At 41.6% G+C, this 23,401-nt stretch overlaps 2 long non-coding RNA genes across 7 annotated transcripts in view; one reads left to right on the forward strand and one right to left on the reverse strand.

The window, feature by feature from the left end:
• LOC113842709 (uncharacterized) overlaps positions 1-23,401 on the forward strand; it is a 170,031-nt gene that overhangs the window by 134,477 nt on the left and 12,153 nt on the right. The window lies entirely within an intron of this gene.
• Positions 1-23,401, reverse strand: part of LOC140001558 (uncharacterized) — a 56,082-nt gene that overhangs the window by 23,971 nt on the left and 8,710 nt on the right. The window contains exon 3 of the long non-coding RNA XR_011806883.1: positions 11,626-11,805. This is a non-coding gene — a long non-coding RNA (uncharacterized lncRNA). The remainder of the gene's footprint in view (positions 1-11,625; positions 11,806-23,401) is intronic.

The raw sequence follows: 23,401 nt of genomic DNA on the forward strand, positions 1-23,401 counted from the left end.
CTGGGTTCAAGCCCCACTCTGTGCCATGGGTGCCTGCTGTACTGCAGCACTAGATAAGGTGGGGTGGCTGCACTATGAAGAGAATTACCTTAATAAGGCAATTGGAAGCCTTATACAGACAGGAAGTTTTAGTTAGAGGCTGGGACGTAACATTTTCCAGAGACGGTCAAGATCATCCTTGCTTCTCCGTAATGACATGTGACACTACCGTGATTGTCTTCCTCTGCTCTGTACCAACACCAACAACCTCAGTTTGTCAAGTCTATCTCCTGAAGAAACTTTTTATGTGAATATTACTCTAAATCTAATCTAAGTTAGATCCCTTTGAGCAATGCAAACAGAGAACAACCTTTGTTTTTTTAAATGCTTATTGAAAAGAAATCCAGATTATCTGAATGACTTGGGTCTGAGAAACTGGTATGGATGTCACAAGATGTCTGTATTCCCAGTATTGCCAATGTAGGTCACTCCAGGAAGTATTCTGATTTATTTATTTATTTTTAATTTCCAGCTGGAAACCAAGAGGACAAAAATGAGAAACTAACAGTAAGAAGAACCATCAACTGCTCTTGAGCTTCACTAACTGTTTGATTTTCACTCTGTTATCTGCAGATAAATGTTTCCATCTTTCCCCAGCTACCTATCTCCTCCCGTAATACCCAGGAGCACCCATTCTACCTTGATCTTCTTTTTTTCTTTTTTTATGCTTCCATGAAATGTTGGCCCCTGTAGTAGTAGGGAGGTTTCAATGGCTTCTGGCCTATGGAGATATCCAAAGTGTTGTTGGCAAACCCCATAAACTATTGTTTCCTGAGGATGCTCGGGCACACTTACTGTGGTATGTTTGACAGAAACTCAAGGAAAGATCATAGACTCAACATGACCATTTCATTTAATCCCTTGTATTACCATGAAAACTCCTGCTGGGCAAATAATAGAGGACACAAAGATGACCTTAGTTTAATAGAGCAAAATCTACTCATTGTAGGAAGCTCCTTTTCTGTTTTTACTGTATTATCTAGTATCTCTGAAGGAAGGGATGAAGAAGGGATCTGAAGAAACAGTTGACCATTCATTGACTGTTTGCTCCTGTGCGATGGCCTCTCTTGCTTCAGGAGCAACCCTCCCATGTGCAGCTGTCTGTGGTAGCCAGTCTAAACTACTGTTGATCCACCCAGTGCACTTACTCCCTAACAATATATTTCACCAACAAATGCAGAGCTCTGCATCTATGGTGATTTTCTTTGATCAACAGTTGTTAATCTCATTACTTTAAAGACCTGCCTTCTTGGGATGGGTGAGTCAGTAATTTGAGTCTACTTTGTAATCCAATCTAATAGAAGTCAATTATGAAAAATAAGAAATGAGAAAGGAAGCAAGCTCACTAGGTTCATTCCTCTTTGGATTTGTCATTAGCTGATCTCCTAAAGAATTCAGAGAACTATTTCCTTCTAGCCAGCTTTGTGAATACAACTCAGATTTCAGAAAACCAGCCTCTATCAGCTTCCTATTCTTCCATGTGAATCCTGTTGAGGTCTTTTTTATTGTTTGTTTGGTTTTCGAAGGTGCTACTTTGCTTCAGAGTTTTAAAAGCTCGAGTTAAGTGCTTCACTGGTCAGATGTGGAAACAGAAAAAGCTTAAATAACCTTTTTGTAATTTCTAAATTTTAAAAGGTTTGTATGATCCACAGTAAAAATGTTGCATTTTGACAGCATTTAAATACCTAGCTACAAAAGGAGACTAGCACACTGTAGCATCGGTAACTGTCATTGAAGCAGCAGGTGTTCAGCAAGACACCATTTTATTTACTTGTCTCCATGTGGGCACTTGCATTTAGAAATGGGAGACAGGGTATGTACTATCCCTTCCTATTTCTTATAATATGGAATACAGATAATCTCACAAATGGATGTTGTCTCCAGGTCAGATCCTGTATATTGCTGAGTTTTGCTTGTGTAAGGTTTTTTGGGCTTTTTCTTCCAACGAGCTGCTGAACAAAATGCTCAAATATAAAGGTTTATGTTTAACATTGGGGCTATTTGCAGGGCTTTTTTTCTGTGGAGAGAAGTGTGGTGTGGAATCGGTGATCAGATATCATACCCTTGGAGTGTAGTTAAAACAACCTTTTTTGTAGTGCATTGTTGTGAACATTTATGATCAGGTCATAACAAAAGGAGGAAGATAATGTTAATGAAGCCAAAGCCGTTTAGCGTGGTACCATCAAATACTTAAGCATCATGCAGAAGACGAAGCACTTCCAAAAGGTGGAACAGAGCAGTATAATCTTCATGGATTCAGTGCTTGACCTTCAATTGATGTGAAAGGTGGGGGCAGAAAGGGAATGGAAAAGGAGAAAGCAAGTTGTGGAAGCAGGAAAGCCTTAACGCATGCTCAGAGCAACTTTCTTCCTGGTTGTAAATCTAGTATCACAACCTCCTAGGGATCTTACTTTATTATCAAAACATTAGACATATTTTCATCTTCACAATTCTTATACATATGACTGGGAACATTAATGTAGTTGTGTGAATACAGTATGCTGTTAAACTACTGCTGCCTTCCACATCAAAAAATAGCTGTCCCTCAATTGCAAGTGAAATGACAGCAGCATACATTATCTTGGGAGAAAGCTCTTCCTCTCTGTAGCTGAATAATAAGAATATACTGCTACTTGCATTGAAATCCTGTTGGATGAAGCAGTTATGTTGTTACCTATTGTCCTAGGAGCATAGTTCCAACACAATGCACTGCCTGGGCCACAAGCAGTTTGAGAGACATCCTTTTATTAAGGCACAACAATTTTTCCTTGAGTGTTATTGATTGTTGTGGTTTTTGTTTGTTTGTTTTTCTTGGAAATAACGAAGACTAGCTGCACGTGAGCTCTACCACTTTATCTGGATTGTAGGTTGATGTGACACTATGAACATGAGACACTTGGAAGAACAGCTGCAAGGGAAAGTTTAAATTACATTCAGACAGAACTTTGAATTATTACTGACCTAGCAAATGATTTTATGTTGTGAAAGTTTTAATAAAACTGATGAATTTTAAACTAAAAGAGATAATTTTTGTCTTCATAGGAACATGAGTGCAGTGTCATTTACTTCACTTACTGAGAGCTTAAAAGAAAATTCAGCATTCAATGGTAGGAAAGATGCATTCTTAGCGTGCTTGTAGAACACGATCATTAGTCATTTCCCCTTCCTGGCCTTTAACTCGCATATTGTGGTGCACTGCAGAGGGGTAAATATGACTTGTGGCATACATCACCTATAAAGAAGCGTACATTGGTTGAATTCAGTGTGTGAACGTGTTTTCATTCAGAAGACAAAGTGTCATAGCAAGGCTATGCACCATTTATGAATAATTTTATTAAATCCCATTGGCTGTGCCCAGCCCATTGGCTGAGTTCTCAGTAACCCGCAGCCCATCATCCTGTTGATTGCCTCTGAATTAGGCTCACTTCTGCTGAATTATGGAACAATTCCCACCACTGTTTCTGTCATGTAGTGATGTTGGTCACATTTTATCCTTTCTAGGAAATATGAAATATTACAGACTAAGAGATAATGGAGTCAAAAGGGATTATGCTTTCTTTACACACATATCTGCTTTTCTCATGCCTTTTTAGTGAAAAATAAATACATAGGTGGTTGATTTAAGTTGCATTTAAAACAAAATGTAGACATTGTGCTAGTCTAGCATTTATATTGCTTTGCTACTTGGTGATGGCTTGTTGGTTTCTAAGCAGGGGTCAGGGCAGAGAGATTGTGTATTGGCCTGTGCAGGCAAATAGGAAAACCCTGCTGGTGCAAGGTCTAACACTTGATGTCATTAAGTTACCTCTCCTAAAATTAAGGCAGATACTGAATGGTTTAAAAGCATCTGTTGAGGCTTAGTGTTGCTAATGAGCACTGCTAGTGTGAGTGCTGCCCACAGAACCTTAGTCTGAGCTCTGTTCAGTGCATACACAGCAGCCCCTAAGGTGAATGGGGTGAATCTCAGTTCTGGCTGCTCAGTCCCCTATCTCATCCCACCTCCATAAATCCTGAAAGCAGACACATTCCTGTGTAATGTGTAGACACAGTAACTTGCATGACAGGGACATCATTTGAGTGCAAAGGTATACAAGCTTTCTGCTCCCAGGGCCTTAATGATCTATTACAAATGTTGATAAGAGCTGCAAGTTGTAATCAAGGCTCTGTTGCATGATCTCACATGCCACCTGTCCTGTGGTGGGAATGCCCCTGCCACACATGACATCTTCATGATATTTAGGAAACTTTATTTGAAAAGAAGACAAAACCAGTTCAAGCCCTTGCTTAAAAGCCGGGAAAATAAATGATGCTGTCTATAAGCTCAATGAGCCATATTTCTTGACTTACAAGCAATGAATTAAGTGCTAAATAAATGGGTTGAAACAATCAGAATGTAAATTGTAGTGAGGAGAAAGAGGAAAAAAGGAAACAATTTGGAAAACTTTAATTGTTCACAGTAGGTTAAATTCTTACCCTATGGCACATTGACAATAGCCTCTTAGAAAGCCTCCTTGTAGCAGTCAGTGGGTGTACCACATTAGCATTTCAGTTTGGATCAGGCTTATGTTTCTGTAATAAATCTTCTGACTACCCCCACCCTCTTACTATGCTTTGGTTCACATTGTGGAGTGGTCTTGGAACATGCAAACTGGATTCCTTTTGGATGAAGCTCAATTATAATATGTGCTCCCGCCATGCACTTACTGCGATCCAGCTGCTAGCAGTATTCATGTAAGTGGGACCAAACTAAAGCTAGTTTAAACTAACTCCCACCCAAACACATACAGCACAGATATGGGAACCTCACCACTATTTATTCTGCTTTAAAGATGCTCTTTTGGACACAATACTTGCTACTGAAGAGCCACAGTTTCCTAAGGTTCCTGCTAATACTTTTTCTCTGCATTTTGTTCCTCTCAAACACTGCTGCTCAGACTCAGAGAGTTCAGCTGAACTGAGCTGTCTGAAGGGCATTCCAGCCAAGGTGAAGCCTGGGTTTGTCACTATGAACATGCACGCTGAGAATACAGTGATAGTCTGAGAGAGTTTAAAATCAGAAAACATCAAAAATGGGAGCTCATTTGCTGTCAAAAGACTACAAATGTGTGAGGAGTTAAATCTGATGATTATTTTTGTGCCTGAGCTTTGCAGAGTGGCTTTTCCAGGCTCATAGCAAACTTTGGGTTATGGTTCCCTGAAAAGAATGCAAGACCAGCTCTGCTGGGCCAGAAAACACCCATGAAGTGCAATATTGTGTGTCTGACTGGCTTGTAGTGGATACTTAGAGAAAGAATAAGAAGTGTACACTGTTGTTTTAGCTCCAGAAAATCTGAGACTCTTCCTGACCTGTAAATCGCATCTACATCATCAGGTTTAACCCATCAAGGGCCTTTCGTCCATTAATTTGTATAATTTCTTTTTGAACTCATTTATGGTTTTGGCCTTGCAAGCATCCTGTGTAATGTGTTCTACAATTTCATTATGCAGTGTGTGAAAAAGTACTTCCTTTTGCTTTAAGCCTGTTGCCTGATAATTTCATTTGGTGTCTTTACTTCTTATATTAGAAGAAAGAGGGAATAGTTGTTCCCTATTTACCTTTCCCAACTAATATTTAATTTTATAGACCTCTATTATAGCCCTTTCCAACTGTCTTTCTCCTGCTTTGAACTAAAAAAAATAGTATGCAATTAAAAACAAAACTAAAACCAAACCAAAAAACAAAACAAAACAAAAACAAAACCCACCCCCTTGTGTCTATGTGAACATTCTTGTTCACAGTGAGGTACGAAGCAAATCTTTCACTTACCCTCATTTACTATTCCTTGCTTGGTGGCTTCTTGTTGTACCAAGTAGGCTCTTTTCAGGTCTAAACCTGAAGCTCTCCTCCAGGATTGCTGTAAACAGGCTCCAACTCCTACCAGAAACAGGAGGGTCTAACCCAATGGCTGGTCCCACAGACAGCTTTTGAGCCCATGTGCAGTAAGGACATTCTGTCCAGGCAGCTTGACTAAACTTTGCCTGAAATGATTTCTCTTTAGGTGCAGAGCTCTCAGCATCCATCATGGACTGTCAGTCCACCTTTCAGCACCCAATTACTTTCTAATGTAGATGTGGCCCTGTTCTTCCTGTATGGAAAGTGTATCTAACTCCCAGTCATCCCAGTTGCCTGCTCTACACCCTATCTCAGACTAGTAATTCCCCTTTGTTCTTGGGAGCAACACAAAGCATTTATACAACACCAGGATGATGTGTTTTCTTTTGTCCTCAATTTCTTTCCTATTACTTCTGAACAGTTTATATGCCACGTTAGCAGTGATAGGCAAAGAACTGATGTTTACAGAGCCTTGTCCACACAGCACAAAATCTCTCTCCTGAGTGACAAGAGCTCAATCAGAACATGCTGCTGTATATGCATACACATATAGATGTTGTTTTCTTAATGTATGTTATTTCACAACTGTCAGAATCAAATTTACTTTGCCCTGTTATTTTCCAGTCACTCAATATCATGAGGTATTTCTGAATTCTTTGCAGACAAATTGCATTTTTGCTGCCTTGAATAATTTAGCATCATCATCATACTTCTTTATTTACGCAGTTTTTCATCTTCTTTTACGAATACAGTCCCAGTACACATCACTGTGTGATTCCACTAGACATCCATCCATTGTGAAAATTATTTGTATATTTCTTTGCTTCCTTTGCTTAACCAATTTACCGCTCCATGTGATAATCTTATATTTTGTTATAAGACTTCATGAAAAATGTTTTAGATATGTAACTAAACTGTATTAGTGAGGTCATCCTTTTCCACCTGTTTACCCTTTCTCAACCTCTATAATTTTTTGTGATGTGACTTCCCTCCTCCAAAGTAATTTACCTAGTGTGGAAATCATGCAAATTGTCTCTAGTTCATGGGACCACCTCCTTTCTGGAATTATTATTATTATTATTATTATTTTAAATAGTGGTGTCACTTCTGCCACTTTCTGTACCTCTGTGATGTAGACCACTTTTCACTTTTAGTTTCTTCAGAACTTTTGGGTAACAACACATGAATGTAGGGATTTACTGTTAATGTTGATGATGTATTTTGAAACCTCTTCTACTGCCATTTTGATATTGAATAGTTGCTCAGACTGATTCTTTCTGGGGAAATTCCATAAGTTTTCCTGTAGTGAAATCTGTGAATAAATGTAGCTTTTTGTGATTCTCGCTAAAATCATCCAGGTTTTAACTCACAAAAATGTCTTAGGTTTACATTAACGAAACGTTCTGAAGTGTTCTGGATGACCAGGAGTTTAAGAAGTCACAGAGGGAAGAACCTGTTATGTTCAACTGTTTTTTCTCCCTGTGGGCTCCGAGATCACTGTTGGTGACTATGTCAGCTAAAGTTATCTGTGGAAAGTGGCCATTCTCTTGTCTCTGCTATGCTCATCAGTGAAATACCACGACATATAGGAGACACTTACAAGTAGAGAGAAGTTTATATATATATATATATATATATTCTGTTTCTTGCTTCTTTTGCCATTTCTTCTATAGAAATATTTTCAGAACTCATTTTGCTGACAAAATGTATGAGGTAATTAAAAAAACATAAGTATATATACTCCCATTACAAGGATTAATTGACTTGTATGGTTCCTTTGCATTAAGTCTACTCATAGGACTTCCAAGCCTTTTGTTTTCAACTTCCTGTCATTCATTCTGGGCTCTAACTTCTCATGTTGTGGGTTTTCATCATGAATTACCAGCCAGCTTGAACAGCAGGGAAGTTCATACATGCCCTGTACTGCAGTTAGTCTCTGTGAGAAGTGCACAGAAGCTCCAGTTTCCTGTCTAATGCCGGCAGAGGAATTACCAACAGCTTATCGCCCCAGCAAGTTTTTAAGGTAAGCTTAGCAGCTAAGTGTTGATGCTGGAATATTTGTCATCAGCACTCAGGGGAACCATTCACACCTCGGATTTGTATAAACTTTACATCTTAATGTGAAAAACCATATGCATCCAACACATGTAAAGCTGCATTTGAATTCAAATGAGATTAAGAAGTGGTTGCCTGACAGCCTTGCTTTTAGAAGTCTGCACTAATGCCTCGCTGCTGAGATATCGTTTTTTTTTTTTTTTTTGGACCCCAGTGATGCGGAATGCCATTTACTGTGAACTGCTGAACCTACAACAACAAAAGCAACAGCAAACCTTGGTTCCAATGGTAGAGACTGCTTCTGGCCATCACGAATTGCCATGCACTTTTGCCATCATTGTTTCTTAGGGTTAAATCCAACAAATGGCCCTTTGTGATACTGATATGAATCAATGGAGACACATGTAAGTGGGAGATGACAATAACTGGAGAACCTTGATGACTAAGGAATTGCTAGCTCAGGGACTCCCAAACAACAACCCAGCCATCTGGCCAGCCATTCAGCTGCCTGCTGTGAAGTCTCTACATGTAAAAAATGTGTTATCAACTTTACAATAAAGAAGCAGCCACTTGAGCATCAGCTTGCAAAAGAGGCAGGACTAAGAGATCCATTATTTAAATATAACCCTTTCAGCCTGATAGGAGTAGGAGGGGAAAAAAAAGAATTCTCCCTTATCAGTCAACTACCCAAGCAGCAAGAAATGAACAGAGAGACAGAGCTGGGATAGTTACCTCTAGTGCTTCATATTACTGGAGGAAAAACAATTTGGTGTTGTCCTGTACCTTCGATCCATTTCACACTACCCTTGCATTTCTAGAGGAACTACAGAAAATATTGTTTCATACACAAACTGGACAAGATGAAAAGAACTGCCAAAAACAACCCATACCTTAAAACAAAAATTGATAGTGACTGCTGAGTGTTTGTGTAGGTGATAAAATTGATGTTGAAAAAACTGTAAGTAGGGTAAGAGTCTAGTCTGGCCTGAAGAATCACTGTGGATGATTTTATGCAGAAAAAGGATGCTGAAATGGATGTTTTCATCCTGGGTAAACTAGTACAGAAATTAAGACAGATTTCTATCTTGGTAATTGGAACAGTTGACATGAGAGAATAAACTTCTCCCAGCACCGTCTTTACAAGCAGAACTGTATTTACTGTGTAGAACATTCGCTGGACATTTGGTAATGCTGCCGTGAGCAAGCAGCCCCCTTCTGCTGTCGTGAACACATGATCACAGATAATCCAAGCTCCATTCTTTTAGGAATTTAGCCTTACTAATAATTCAGATCTTGCTTGGGCACAGGCTGTCAATGTCATCAGATTGAAGCACCCTGCCAAAGTAATTTTTCTTGCTATTCTGGGATCTAGGTGCTGGTTACGGTCTTTGCTCATTATACAAACTAATCATTAGCTGTAAGCGGTGTATTTGTAATGAAAGAATAACTAGTACACAAGTATTGTAGAACTTGGCACGTTTCACAGAAATGTGAGATAACATGCTGTGGGGAAAAGCTGGGAGGTAGGAGACTTGCCCATGTGATTTCAGTGATTCAGAATGTATCATTACACACATAAACATACGTGTGTGTATGCACACACCTACTATCAAATGCTGTTTGAAATAGCTAAACAAAATATTAGCCATGAATGTGCCCTTTTCATTCTTGAGAAAAAAAAAAAAAAGAGAGAAAAAAATATGCATATAAATACATTATTTTTTTTTTTTAAATCTCAGAACTTGTTTGTATGTTTTATGATTAAAACATACACATATTTACTGTGGGTGCATTATGTTCAAGTGCTGCCCTACAGCTGGTTTAGAGAACAGCTTAACTCCTGTTCAATCCAAACCTCCCTGACCATGACAACTTTTGAAAAGTGAGAAAGAAAGGTCCTGGATCAAGACTGAAGAGGTATCTTATTTCTAGTCTGAGCCTCATGATTGCTGAATCAGCAGTACTTGCAAGTTCCTAAAAAGGAGACAAACAGAGAGAGGAATTGCAGTGTAACATTAAAAAATCCAGGACGGCTGGGTTTTGAGTGTTGTAGGAAGGCTGCTCCCTCACACATTGTTGAATCTGGAGGATGTCTTTCACTAGCTCTTCACAAAAATTCAGGGTGCTATTTTAAGTGCTACGTTGGCCAATTCTGTGATAAGAAAGGAAGAAATCTGGGTATTTTCCCATCTCTCCAGGTGACCTCTCTGATGTTCTGTTTCATTGGAAACCTATTTCTCATCCACAGAAAAGTAGAGAGCTAGAGTAGGTGAGCTGATGCTGGGAAGTGCAGATGCTTCACAGACATATCTATATTTATTATTTTTTTTAGCAAGGTCTCATCTGTTCCTCAGAGTATTTTATTTTTCTCTTCTGCTTGCTTGGAAACATAGTCCAGACAAAGATCAAATGTTTTCAGTCAGCTCCAGGTTGGGTTATTGAGTTGTGTCATGTCTGAAGCTGAATGTGAATACAGTATGAGAGCTCTATCTGGCACAGATATCAGCTGTGCACTTTTCTAAGGGCTCAAGCCTTTGCTCAAATCTTTCCTTAGCTGACTCCCAGAGAGCTTCCAGAGTTTCTTCATTTCCAGAAGAGCAAAGGTTCAAGCATTCACCACATGGAAGACCCCAGTTTGACCTATGAGATATCTTTTGGTCAGTGCAGACGTCAAAGCCCAAGATGAGGTGTGGGAGGACTAGGAGTCCCGCATTCCTTACCACTGTGTCCCAGCTATTGAGGGGAACACCCTTCAGAGAAGACCAAGTGAATCCTGAGTCTGTCTGCTTGCATGAAGCAGTCAAAAACAATTTTCTTTGAGGGACAGCTTTCTTTTATGCTTCTGGATCAAAGAGCCTTTTCATTCCCATGACTTCCTCAATCCCAAACACAATTTTGGTTTCATAAATGTCAAAGCACTAGATACCACAAAGACTGCTGCTGTTGTGATTTTATGTTGAAGGGGTTCTGTTAGTGATGGGCAGTGAATACAAGGCTCATCTTAATGTTTAACATTGACACTGAGTCTCCTTATGTAATCTTCTGTCTAATTTTAGTCTCTTGTGGAAATGGACGTTGCAGAGGCATGGAAAGAGGACAGGGAATTGATTTGCTTAAGGAAGGGAAACCCTTTTACTACTAGCTTCAAAGCTTAAAAGAAAAACATGGAATAAAAGAGTCTTCAGAGTCTATCTTTTGGCCTAAGGCAATGAGCAACCCCATAATAGGCTTTTTTTTTGTTTTCCTCAGACACTCTGGTAACATAAATTACTTCTGTTCTGTCACAAGATCACATTAGGGATGTGTCATGTAGGATCCTGTGATCTCATGGCATCATCTGCATGGTAACAGAGAACTGCGTGAAGTCTCACAAAGTTATTAATTCAAGTGTGTCACTCATGGACACAGCCAGATACAGAACATACCATGCCAAATTGCAACTGTTTGGCAAAAACATTGACAAAATACTACTTGACAAGTGAGTTTGTTGTTTTAACAATCCCCCCACAGCAAATAGGAACAGGTTTGCCTTTTCATATTGTTACCAGCAGGGTTTTCCTAGGTCTCTCAGTGGTGAGTGCCTTTTGGTCTTGGTAATTCCTATGGGCTGGGGTATCCATCTGTCAGTCAAAGTTTACCAGGTTTACCAGGTACTTTACCAGGTATAACAGACAGGTTGAAGAAGTACACATCGGGACAACTTCAATGCTGAAGCGTGTCTTCAGTTGGCCTGCATTTTCACATTGACAATTTGGGGCACCTGCTCCTCATTCTGCCCTGGCATTTGGGATGTCTGCTTCTCTTCGGGTGCTCCCTTTTCCTTCAGAGTTGCATATGCCCTTGAAAAAAAAAAAGCAGGATGGGGAAGTTTGTGTGTTGAAGGAGGTGGGGAGGCATGGGGGATGAAATGGGACACCTTCATGGAGTACTGTATGTTAAATAACAGACTGAGAGAGGGAGTGATGAGTCTCTCAAGGAAGCATAAACACTATGTACTCATTAGAAGACTCATTATAAATAAAGTACAGGGAAGGTGCTCTGAGAGCAGGCTTTTTCATTGGTATTTATTAGGACAAAGAGCTCCTTTAATAGGGCAACTGAAAAGCACTCTGCTGCAATCATTAATAGGCATTACCACTTTTACTGACTTCTTGGGAACAGTTTTGCCCTTCTCACTGCCTCTGCGTTAAAGGGACAGGCTCTTTATTCAATATTTATTCCAAAAGTACGAACGAGGCCAAGAGTGGGGGGAAGGAGTGCAAAACCCCAAGAACTTTTGCATCTCAGCCCAGAGGCAAAGCTTCACTGATGGAGTGAGACTCAGCAGGCGGCTGATGGGGCTGGGTAGGCTCTTCTGCCTGGATTTAGTCTATTTTGGGAGCTCCAACTGGATACCTCAACCCACCAGAGAAAAAATATAGCAAAAAAAAAAAAAAAAAAAAAAAAAAAGGAGAGTAGGAGAGAAAGAAGCTCACTTACAGAAGTTCTAATGTGTTTTATTGCCTCTGCCAGGCTGGAGCAGAGTTGCCTGCTCTATCTGAGCACTGTGCTTTGGGCTTTCAAACCACAAGGACGGTTAAAATTTGGCACCTGAAAATTGCAGCCATTTTCTCTGTTGGGTTAACATACTGGTCTCGAAGCTGTGAGAACCACTGGCTTGCTGGAACACAGCTGTGGTGAATGGGCAAGTTTGCTGTTTGCATGTTTTAGGTGTTTTTTTTTTTTTTTGTTTGTTTGTTTGTTTTTCCTCTCCTCAGTGGAATTTGAAGGTATTAAAATGTTATTTTCTTCTGAGATTTCTTTCCTGCTTGTGCTTGACTTTACCAGGCTGTGCATGATAATTGTGCATGGAAGTTTGAGCACCATGAAAGATTCACAATTTTTGCATTATGTGATCTTGAGCCAATACATATGATGAGCAGTTGGAAAGAAAAGCATTAAAAACAACTGTAAAGAGAAGTGAATTTTTTTTTATTATTATTATTATTTTCCCCTCTGAAAAATGTGCACATGACTTTGAATTGGCTGGCTTTCCCATGTGCCCCAGCACACGAATGTAGCAGGCCCTCTGCTTTTCAGAAGGAAGTGAAACAGGTGAAATGTTTCGCTGTGAGTCAATGTCTGCAATTGCAAAAGTTTCATTCCCTAGAGGATGTTGCCCGTGTAGGACTGCACAGTCACACAGCAAGCTGCAGTGGAGAGCTAGATGGGTAGTATCTGCCCCTCTCCCAGCTGGATGAATAGCATGGTGCTGAACCCAGGATGACTTGGCTATGTTGCTTCTGGGCCAGAGGCACTCGCTTCAGACTGCCCCAAAACATGGAAGAGGTGGACACACAACTGCCTGTGCCCAGAAAGGTCTCTGGCAGGCACTGCCTGAATGCGTACAGAAGCAGTGCTCAGGATGTGAACTTCTATGCATCACAGTTATCTTGTCCTTGTTATTCCCCTATGTGTTTTCTCTCAAGGCAAAAACATCAGCTGCTGCTGATACCCTTGAGTAGACTTTCTCTGCAACCTCACTCTCTGGGTCATCTGTGTTTCTATTTCCTTTTTGCTTACTTTCTTCTCTCCGCCAGTTTTGTTTGTGTCATTCAGCACTGCATGGTGGTGTTTCCCTCAGCCCCAGATGTGTGACAACATTGGGTGAGATCAATAGCCTGTTCTGCTCAGCACCCTGTTTCTGAAAGGAGAGAGAAGAGTGTGCTCTGAGGAGTTTAAGGACAGTGCAAACGTGGGAATAGGATATGCTTTTTTTTTTTTTTTTTTTTTTCTTTCTCTTCATGTAGCATTAGGCTTCATTTTGGAGTTCATTTTGTCTAGAGAGACAACTTAGAATTTAGATTACCTATAATGAAGAAAATAATCTAGTTGAACTCTCTGGCCAATTATTTCTCAGTCTTATTGCTGTCACACAAAATAAGTATCTCTTTCTAGGTTGTCTGTGTTATATATTTACTTAGGCAAAATATTGACCATTCTGATCCCCAAATAACTTTCCTAAGCTGTCTGTAGCGAAAGTTAATGGGAAAACTGTCAAAGTCAGTACTGAGCTGTGAGTTTTGTCTTTGTGAGAAAACTGCTGCCATTTGTTCAAAGATTTTCTTCCACATTTATGAACTTAAACAAGTGCACAACACTCTTCAGACAGCTCAGTTCATTTGAAATCAGGCTTATATCAATTTAGATTAGACGGACAAGAATCAATATGAGCTGTCATCCATGCTGGCCAATGTTAAATTGAACTGAAAGTGACCACACTGTGGTTTACAGTAGTTTAATCACTGTTTTTAAAAATAACTTACATTAAGATTATGTGACCACCCTGTAAAGAAAGGGCTTTGCTTTACCCCCAGCCATGTTGCCTGTGGTTTTAGCTGGAAAAACAGCACCACCAATGAGTGATTCTTTTTGCTTTCTCCTGTGGTACACATCTCTGTCAAGACCTTCCTATTTTATAGATGGTACAACACAGCACTGTGTTGTAGCTTATGCTAGCTCCAAGTGAGGTAGCTCCAGGACTCCATGAAGTGTGATGCCTTCTATTGTGGGATGTCCAGCCTAAGTAAGGGGGCTATTTCTGACCTAAAAGGTACAGCTAGGTAGGGCTGTGGGGTGCATGGCAGCTGAGACATATGTGACATGAGGAAACGTGGTTGAAGATTTCATCCCGTTCTTGCTGACCTCCCATTTTCTGCGGCTGACTGCTGGGCTTTGGGTAGGAACCATAGGCTACCTGACACCATTCCCTATGGCACAGACTGAACGCAGAGCCTCCTGGAACAAGTGGAAAATCCCCACAGAGCTTCCTCCCTAGCTGCAGACAGGCTTCTGGAGGAGGTTTCTTTCTTCTGAATGATGTAGAGGGGGTTGGCTGTCGTGTGTTTGGCTATTTTACAAAATCTCTTCAATTTTCAACATGCAGAGCAGACGTAAAAAGCAAAATAAGGATTGGTTTGCCTATGAATAAATTATATCCAGGACCCCAAAATTGGTAGTCTTGTAGGAAATGGGGGATTAGAAATAGTTGATTAGACCTTTTAGACCTATGTCTAATGTCCCTGCTGGCTGTGGTGTAGTTACAAAGAACCAACACCCCACTACCTCCAAACATATCAAGGCAGAAAGAAACAACAGCAACCTTACTTATAGCAGGGCTGTGCTGAGTATCTAACTTCCTTGGAAATGAATCTGGACAACTTCCCAGATAACATATCTGTCCCTCTAATTCCTATCTCAAGGATGAAGTTGATCAGAGAAGAACTGTAGAGGACTGGTGAGTTATTCTCACTGTTTATCAGGGTAGCACCTGGAGGTGATCTGATCTTCCCGCCTCCTCAAAAAAATAAATCTGTCTTCCCTTGGCTAGCTCACAAATCTGCACTCAAACCCTTCTGTGCCAAACATGTGCAGGTGTACAGTATGTGTGTTACTACGGAGCCATCTGCAGCCTCCCCTGCATGGCAGTTGTTTTACTTCGGAGTTCCTTTCCCGACCAAATGGAAGTCCACAGAACAGTTTCAATAGCACAAATTAAGAAACTAATGCTTTCTCACAGTGAGATCAGCTTTGCCTGAGCTCACGTTGCAGGAGCAGGAGATTTTCTTTCATCCTGCTTGTCTTACTAAAGGAAATACAGACAGACAGAGGAGATGATATCGCAGGGTCCACCTTTATCCCCCTCAAGGGGCATTTGTTGCACAGACAGTCCTACTGAAGGGAAGCAAATCCCAGCATTAATTTTCACCGGGAGGGCTTTGGCCAGCTGGTCAAAGCATCATGATCTGACAGCACTGAGGAGGAGCTCAGCCCCAGACCTGGCTCCATCAGCTGAAGCACCCTGACCTCAAGGTCCCACTGAGTATCTACAGCCAGAGGTATGGAGGCATCCCACCTTCCCACCCCTCTCCCAGAAAGCACTGCCTTCTCCCCAAACTAAGCCATTCTCCATCTCTAGCCCCCTCAGCTCGCAGCATGCTCAGCGCTACTGCGAGCAAACAGTGCAGTCGCTGTGTTTGTAAGGGAGGGAAGGTGGCAGCGTGTCCATGAAATCGGGATCATCACCATTTCCAGCTCTTGTTCCAGTTGGTGCAGCGGAAAACAGCAGTTTGCCCTCCTGTTTTTCATAAACCTCAAGGAGCTGCCAGCCAACATGCTGAGCTGGTGAAATTGATGGCTGACTAGATGAACAAAAGAGCACTTTGGGGACCTCCCCGTCGTCTGTCATTCACTAATGTTGTCCTCCCCTTGACTTCTGTGGGCTTCCCAGGGAGCCAGCTGTTCCCCACACGCAGGTCTGCAGCTATGTTGCGTTTGAGAGCGTGGGCACAGCTGTGAGTGCTGAACCAGAAACAGGTAGAGAACTTGTCCTAGTGCCAGCAGGAGGTAGTGTGGATGACACGTAATCTGGAGGCTTCCCAAAGCATCTAGGCACTTCTGCCTGATGGGGCTTTGGACCCCAAAGCTGTGCCCAGCTGACCACAGGGGTTCTACAAACAAGGCGTTCCTTAAAAAATAAATAAATGAAAATAAAATACCAACAAGCTTTCAGCCCTACTGGGCATATTCATTGTGTAATATTTTCAGAGATCTCTTCTCAAGAAAAGGCAAGTAGAAACTTGCCTCTCTTTATAGTTGCTCCTATTTCTCCAGTCCCATTGAGTCAAGCCAGCCCATTGCCTCTTTGCAGAAGCACACTCTGCCTGTGTCCATACCTGGCCAGGCCCACAAACAGAGGTGGAAGTTGCAACTGGATGAACACATTAGTGTCTAACTGCTTCAAGATAGATCTTAGCTGAGTCCAGTCAGTAAATCTTAGTCCATTTCTGCTCGTCAAGGTTTCAATAGCTTGTTTTGCTTGTACATTTTCCATGCTCCTGCATGGCATATATTTTAGCAGAAGAAAAAAAAGGATGGGTTACACCATATCATCTGCTGAAAACAAAGAAGTTTGGGACATGTAAATCAATGTATTAGCTGGAGAAATGTCACCTCCCTTTTCTGGACTGAAGGCAGAATGTTTAAAAGCAAGTCACACAGCAAAGCTGTGCTTTCCCAGAGTCTGAAATATCCCCTTTCCTGCCACATTTACTGAGCTCTTCCCATATTGGTGCCATTTAAGTAATCTGGCAATCATAATATTTAATGTAAGTAGCCAACATTTCTACATAAGCTTGAGTTGCAATGAGCATTATACTGCACTGGTAGAAAATTCTGTCTGTGTTTGCTGAAATAATGGGGAGAGCCTCCACCAGCGCCTCTGGAAAGTGGAGGAATCAGGCCTTTGCTTCTTCAAATGCTTACATCTCCAAGTGCCTGCATCTGTGATAAAGCCAATGGTGTCTCCAGTTCTGAGAAGGTACTTAAAGTTTCTTTGCTCCTAGCTTGTATTCTTCTTTTTCCCCCTTCTTATCCCCCCACCCCCCCCCCTTTTTTTTTTTTTTTTTTTTTTTTTCCCCTTTTTCTCTTGCATGTTTAGTGCCAAAACAGAAACAGAAACAAGAAAAGGGATAAAAACAGCCCCAAACTGGCATTCAATTATTATAGGAAGTTTTTGTAAATGTGTTTTTAAAGTTTTGGTGTGTGTTCCTTTTACTAAAAAGATTTACTAATCCCCCTGGAATGACAATGATTTGGAAGCTAGCAGTTCAAAGGTATTCAAAGAAATGATTAGCAATCTTAGCCAGCTCTTAGGAAAAAAAAAAAAAAATCTGTTTGGGCCAAATCCTCCTGCTAAAAACTTTCTAGTGACTTATTGTGTCTGCAGCTCAGACACAGCCTGACCTTGGATAGATATTGTATCCACCATTCCTCTCTACAGGAAAGTAATCATTAATCTAGCATAAACATCAATATTTTTGTAAAATATAACCTCCCTCCAGCATCACTTTATGACTTTGTGATTTACAAAGCCTTAAACTTAGTTAAAATGACCACATACATTGTTTATGGCTTAATTTTGTAGCTCTTTGCCCGCAACAACCAGGTGTTATTCACACAGAACTTCTTAACTGTCCTTGGCTCTGCCTCAACAGGGAACACACCCTCTGTAAGGCAGAGATGCAAGAGTAAATATTTGGCAGGGGTAGGTACCTTTCCGACCTGCTCCCTTTCTACATGGTCAAGGCTTTTTGTTTTAGCCAAGTTGTTGTATTCCTCCCAATGAACCTGAACGCTCTGCGGTCTGGCTGACATCAATCTGGCAGTGTCCATGTGAGTGATGTCAGTGTCACTCTCACCTAGAGGAACTGTCCGTAAAAGTGAGCGGTGGCATCAGTTTCCAAACAGACCAAACGCTATGCCTCGTCTTAGAAATAAAGCACTTCTCAAACTGGGAGATGTCAAAGTGCTTATCTTCCAGGGTCTTATGTGGGTTTTGTTTTTGTTTTTAGATGAACTTCAGTCAAAGTATTGGTATACGTGCATGCTGAGTACAAGATCCCCTATGGAAAGGAGTCTTTCCTTCCAGCCTTCCTGAATTTCATGGGAGCTGGTCTCACTTGCATGTACAGAAGAAACCAGCCCAGGATCAACACTTTTATCCTTAACTGGGAAGTTTTCTCTTTTTGAGTCCTAAGGGAGGGAGATAGCCATTCCTTTTCTTGGGGGGAACATATTTCTCTATTCTGCAAAAGGCAGGAACCAAGAGGTGAGCAACGCTTAGGAATCCAAAGCATTATTTTAATGGAAGAAGTGATCAAATTAGCCAAAGAAGCCTAACTGTGACAGATGCCATCTCCACTGATCAGTTTGCAATTTTCTACCACAGAAAGAGCAGAGAGGACAGTGAATACTGACAAAAGAGCATTCCTTTCCAAGCTAACTGCTTTTGAGATGAGTGTCAGCTCCTTACCTTGTAATGAGACATATCTATAAATCCTTTATGCGAGAGGTTAATAGGAGCTGGCAGTCTCTGAATCGTGCGGTTCGTTCAGTGCTACAAGGAAGGAACCACAGGCAGCACATCAGCAGAAATGTGCCTAAGTGCCAGGAGTCAAAACTGGTATCCTCCGCTACGTGATTAGATGGGACTTTTGATATATGCTGGAGCAGAACAGCTGACAGATAGCTATGTGGAGGTGGCAAGATCTTACATATCGTGTCTAAAACTGAGCTATCCTAATAGCTGCATATGTTTTTTAAGAAGTCATAGAAACCTACAGCCAACGACTGTAATGAATTCAGGGTGTAGTTTAATGGAAATCTCAAGAAGGAATGTAATTAGATGAAGTCAATTAGGCTGCTTGGGGATTTCTAGCTGCTGTTGTTGCTATCTGGGAACCCTAATAGGACGATTAGGATTAACTGAAATCAGCCTGATTGATTAGGGCATATAAACCTACATATGCCAAATTCCAGGGGGACAGTGTGCTGGAGCTTGAATCCATCTGGAGCTATGAGTCAGGAGGATGAGTTTACTCTGCCGGCCTTGGAGAAAGCGACAGATCAAGACTAGATACATGCAATATAAGCAAAGCCAAGCAGTGACACAAAAAGGCTGCTAGGGAAAGGACTGATTTTATCTGTTGTGGCACTGTGTGTGAAGGCCATCCAGTCTATCCTGGGGAAGTGAGACTAATACTAAGCAGATACTGGCCTTAAATAATAATAATAAAAAAAGCTATGTGTCTACTACATCTTCTTTGTACTGCTTTTGAGGTTCAAGTCCTTACTCAGTAGGGCTGTGAAATTTCCCAGCATGTTGGGATCTTGTTATTTTTGCAGTTTTGTTAGTTTCAGAGCCAAATTTGCACGTGAATTTAAAAGTGCATGAAAAAAACTGTCAGCGAGTAAATCCTGATGTTTCCGTGTCACGGTGTCAAGCACATAAATGCTTATTTGCATACATTTAAAATCCAGTCTCTGCTGTGCACAGGAACCCCACCTGCAACCTGCTTTCCTGGCTGCATTTGTTGTGGGAAAGATCCTTATGGCCACTGAAGAGTTTCAGCAATAAAGGCTGGAGCAGGGTGTGTGTGTGTGTTTGTGTGTGTGTAGGGGGTGCAGACCAGCCCTCTGCTATTCAAAGAAGCCGCTCTAAAGCAAAGTAAAGCGGTCCAGGCAGGAGCCTGAGGGATCTGATCCCAGTCATTACCACTCATGCGAGGGAGAGGATATGTCAAGGGTAGGGAACATCTTGGGGGACCTGCAATATGGTAACTCACTTTCAGCTAAGTGGAGAACAACAGCTTTAGCTGTACAGTTTAATAACAGGCTAGGCCACTTTGTGCACCGGCAGGGCTGTTAATGCACAGTAGTCTGCCTTTCATTGTTAGGAGAGGAACCCCGCGGTTCCCATTTGACAGCCAGGAGTAAAATTATTTTGCCACTAACATTTCCCTTCAGCCTGAGACTGTGGGGTTGCGCATTGCACTCATCCTGCCCGCAGCCCCCTGCACCTGCAGCTCCCTCCTTACAACACAGGAAGGTTCCCATGGGCTTGGCCGCCAGGGATTTTGCTTTCCTCCTGTGGCTCCCGTGCTATTCAGCTCTATTTGGGTGGCATACCCGCCTGTGTACCATGGCTGCCAGCTGTGGAGTGCTGTGCAGCATCCTGGAGTGCCTCCAATGGTATTTTGAACAATTAGTAACCAGCCCGGCATGATCATATCCTAATGAATTACTGAACTGTTTTCTTCTGGTTGAATACTGGGCTAAATCCTGAAAGAAAGTGGACACCTGCAGATTGTATTGGCCAAGACCTGTCAGTGAGAATTTGCCTGTGTTAGGACCAGAGGACCTGCCTCAACCCTTCCCAAGTATGTCCTATATTGACCTTAATATCGTTAATTTCTCTTGCCATTTCAGACAGCATGCTTCACACAAACATCACATAGCAATTCAAAGAAACAGAGGCTCCATCATAACACCGAATGCCACAATCACTAAATGGCACTTTTCATAGTTACCTGTTGACCCGTGAAAGCATTTTGCTTCCATTAACTGGGCTTTATTAGGAAATGATGGGGAGCAGACGATTCTTCCCAGTACTGCCACCTTGGCCATATTATTAATAATCCAGCTCATGTATTCACAAAGCCAGTGTAAATCTTATAAGAGAAAAGCCATTAACAAAAGTAGGTTATTCAGTGAAAAAGTCCATATTTATCCAATCTTTTTTTTTGCATCTCTTTCTCAGTTTTTCTGCATCTCTATCAACATATTAATTTGGAGGGTTATAAAATTCTACTGTGATCACTTGAAATCATCTTAATGAAAATATTTGCTTCATTGAAAAATATTGCATATCATATATAATTTTTTTAGCAATGATCTTAACATACAATTTAGGAAAAAAAATAGGAAAAGAAATCTCTTACAAATTCTGCTCAGGTCAAAATTATTTTGCCTTTTCTCCCCAGTAAGTCAAGGATGTTTTCCCCCCTTTCATAAACATTTCATATTTAGGGGTCAGACTTTGTGGTAGGTGTAATTGTACAGGTAATACTTTCAGTGACAGACCACCTCTGACAGCAGATACTGGTGTTTTTTGTCTCTCAATAAACTGGTTATAATTGACTAGGGCATCTGCTAACAGACACGTTTTTCTTTGTGAAGTTTTTGTTTGTGTGTATATTAAATCCTTTTAATAATCTATTTTTTTTTGGTCAAATTGTTTTATTTTACCTGGCTTACAGGATGATTTCATTCATATCAGAAATGGTTCAACTGTTCAGTTTTTTAATTCTAGTTTTAAAAGCTAAAATCACCATATTTCATGCAGTTAATGTTATTTTTCTTCAAAAATAATCCCAGTATCCAGACAATCCTGGATAAGCAAGAGATACTACAGCCAGCACTTGCTTCTATTGCTAGACCATTTCACAGCTTATTTCGTTTGCTGTAAGTTTTCACAAGATCCGATAGAAAGTCTGAGAGACTCAGGGAGAAAATACAGAATTGTTTTTTAACATGGTGGCATTTGACCAAACAGGAGGGAGAGGAGGAGAGGTAATGTGAAAGTCGAAAGTGTAACAGAGGCTAGAAATTCTTGAACAGATGTAGCAGGTGTAAACATGTTTCCTTATTTTGGTTCCTGGATTTAACATCCTCCTACAAGACTTCCATGTGCTCAGGAAAAGAGGTTATATGTGCAGATGGTAAACTGCTAAAATGCCCAGAAGGTTCAAACTCATCTGTGCTTGTGAAGACAGGGAGAATTTGACGTCGTCTGACTCACAGGTGTTTGGAGCGCTCTGCATTAGAGGCAGGTTCTGCAGTGCTGCTCTGCTCGAGCAGATGCCTTGGGTCGCACGTTGGACGCATGCAGGCTCTTTTTCTCCTGATGTCCAAGTGGCTAAGACCATTAGGAGAGCTCCCTGGAGCAAGGAGGTGGGGAGAGACTTTTTGGCATGTGGTCCACACAGTCATTACAAATTGAGGCTCTGGGCTGTTGCTGTCCCTGGGCTGCTGCTCTCTCTTCCTGACACATTGCACTGCCTCGGGTCACTGCCTCGCTGCTTGCCTGCCCATTGTAGTTTTGATCATACATTCCCTTTTGGCACAGAACAATTATTTTCTGCATTCTGCTAGGTCCTCTTCCTGTTTGTCCCTATTAGTCCATGGCCAGCGCAGGAGCGAAAAGAAGCAGGTGTCTTAAACGCTTGGCTGGCGTGCTGGAATGGGGACGCACCGGGGACAGCTCTGGCTGTGCGAGCACTGCTCACAACGCGCTCGTCCCAGCCTCGCTCAGCGTGGGTAAGCAGCAAGAAAGCACTCAGAAAGCGCCTGCCTCGGAAAGCCGTGCTCGTTATTAATAACAAATGTACCTGTCAGGCCTTGCTGGTAGGGAGGGATGGTGATATCACCACCAGGTGGGCCAAGGATGGGTGCTGCATTGACAAGTTTGCCCTCAGCCCAGCAGTGCCCTACGGACTCCACTCAGGCCATCCCATCTGCCTCCTTCGTGGATGTCCCCATCCCTGTGATGTGACGGGCTGACCAGTGCTTGTGGCTCTGTGTCTGAGGCCAGATCTTCAGCTCACGTGAATCAGTTGTGTCAGCCGAACAGCTGGCCTTACGCGCACAGCCAGCCTGCACCAGAATCCCTCCAAATCTGCTGCAGGGTCAAGGTGAGCCTGGGTGCACTGCCCTGAGGAGCAGCTGGCTCGATCCAAATCTAGAGGAGATGTCAGCTGTGCTGAGAAATAGTCAAGGTACACACTGTTTCCTCCCCCCTGTGTCCCTCCAGTTTTGCCAAGATCTTAAGTAGCTACCAAATCCATCTGCTGGACTTACACACTAGGAAGAGGATGAACAGCAAGGTGGCAAATTTTGTGGGTGATGCTATGTTATTTATGGTAATAAAAACATGACACATGACAAAAACATGGTCTCATGATACTGAGTAATTGGGTGATAAAATGAAGGCGAATATGCAGGATAGATCTGTGTATTGTAGTGCCAACAGCAAAAGCAGAAAACTGAGGGCGCTAG

This window comes from Anas platyrhynchos, chromosome 2 (assembly GCF_047663525.1).
Source record: "Anas platyrhynchos isolate ZD024472 breed Pekin duck chromosome 2, IASCAAS_PekinDuck_T2T, whole genome shotgun sequence".
Classification (NCBI taxonomy): Eukaryota; Metazoa; Chordata; class Aves; order Anseriformes; family Anatidae; genus Anas; species Anas platyrhynchos.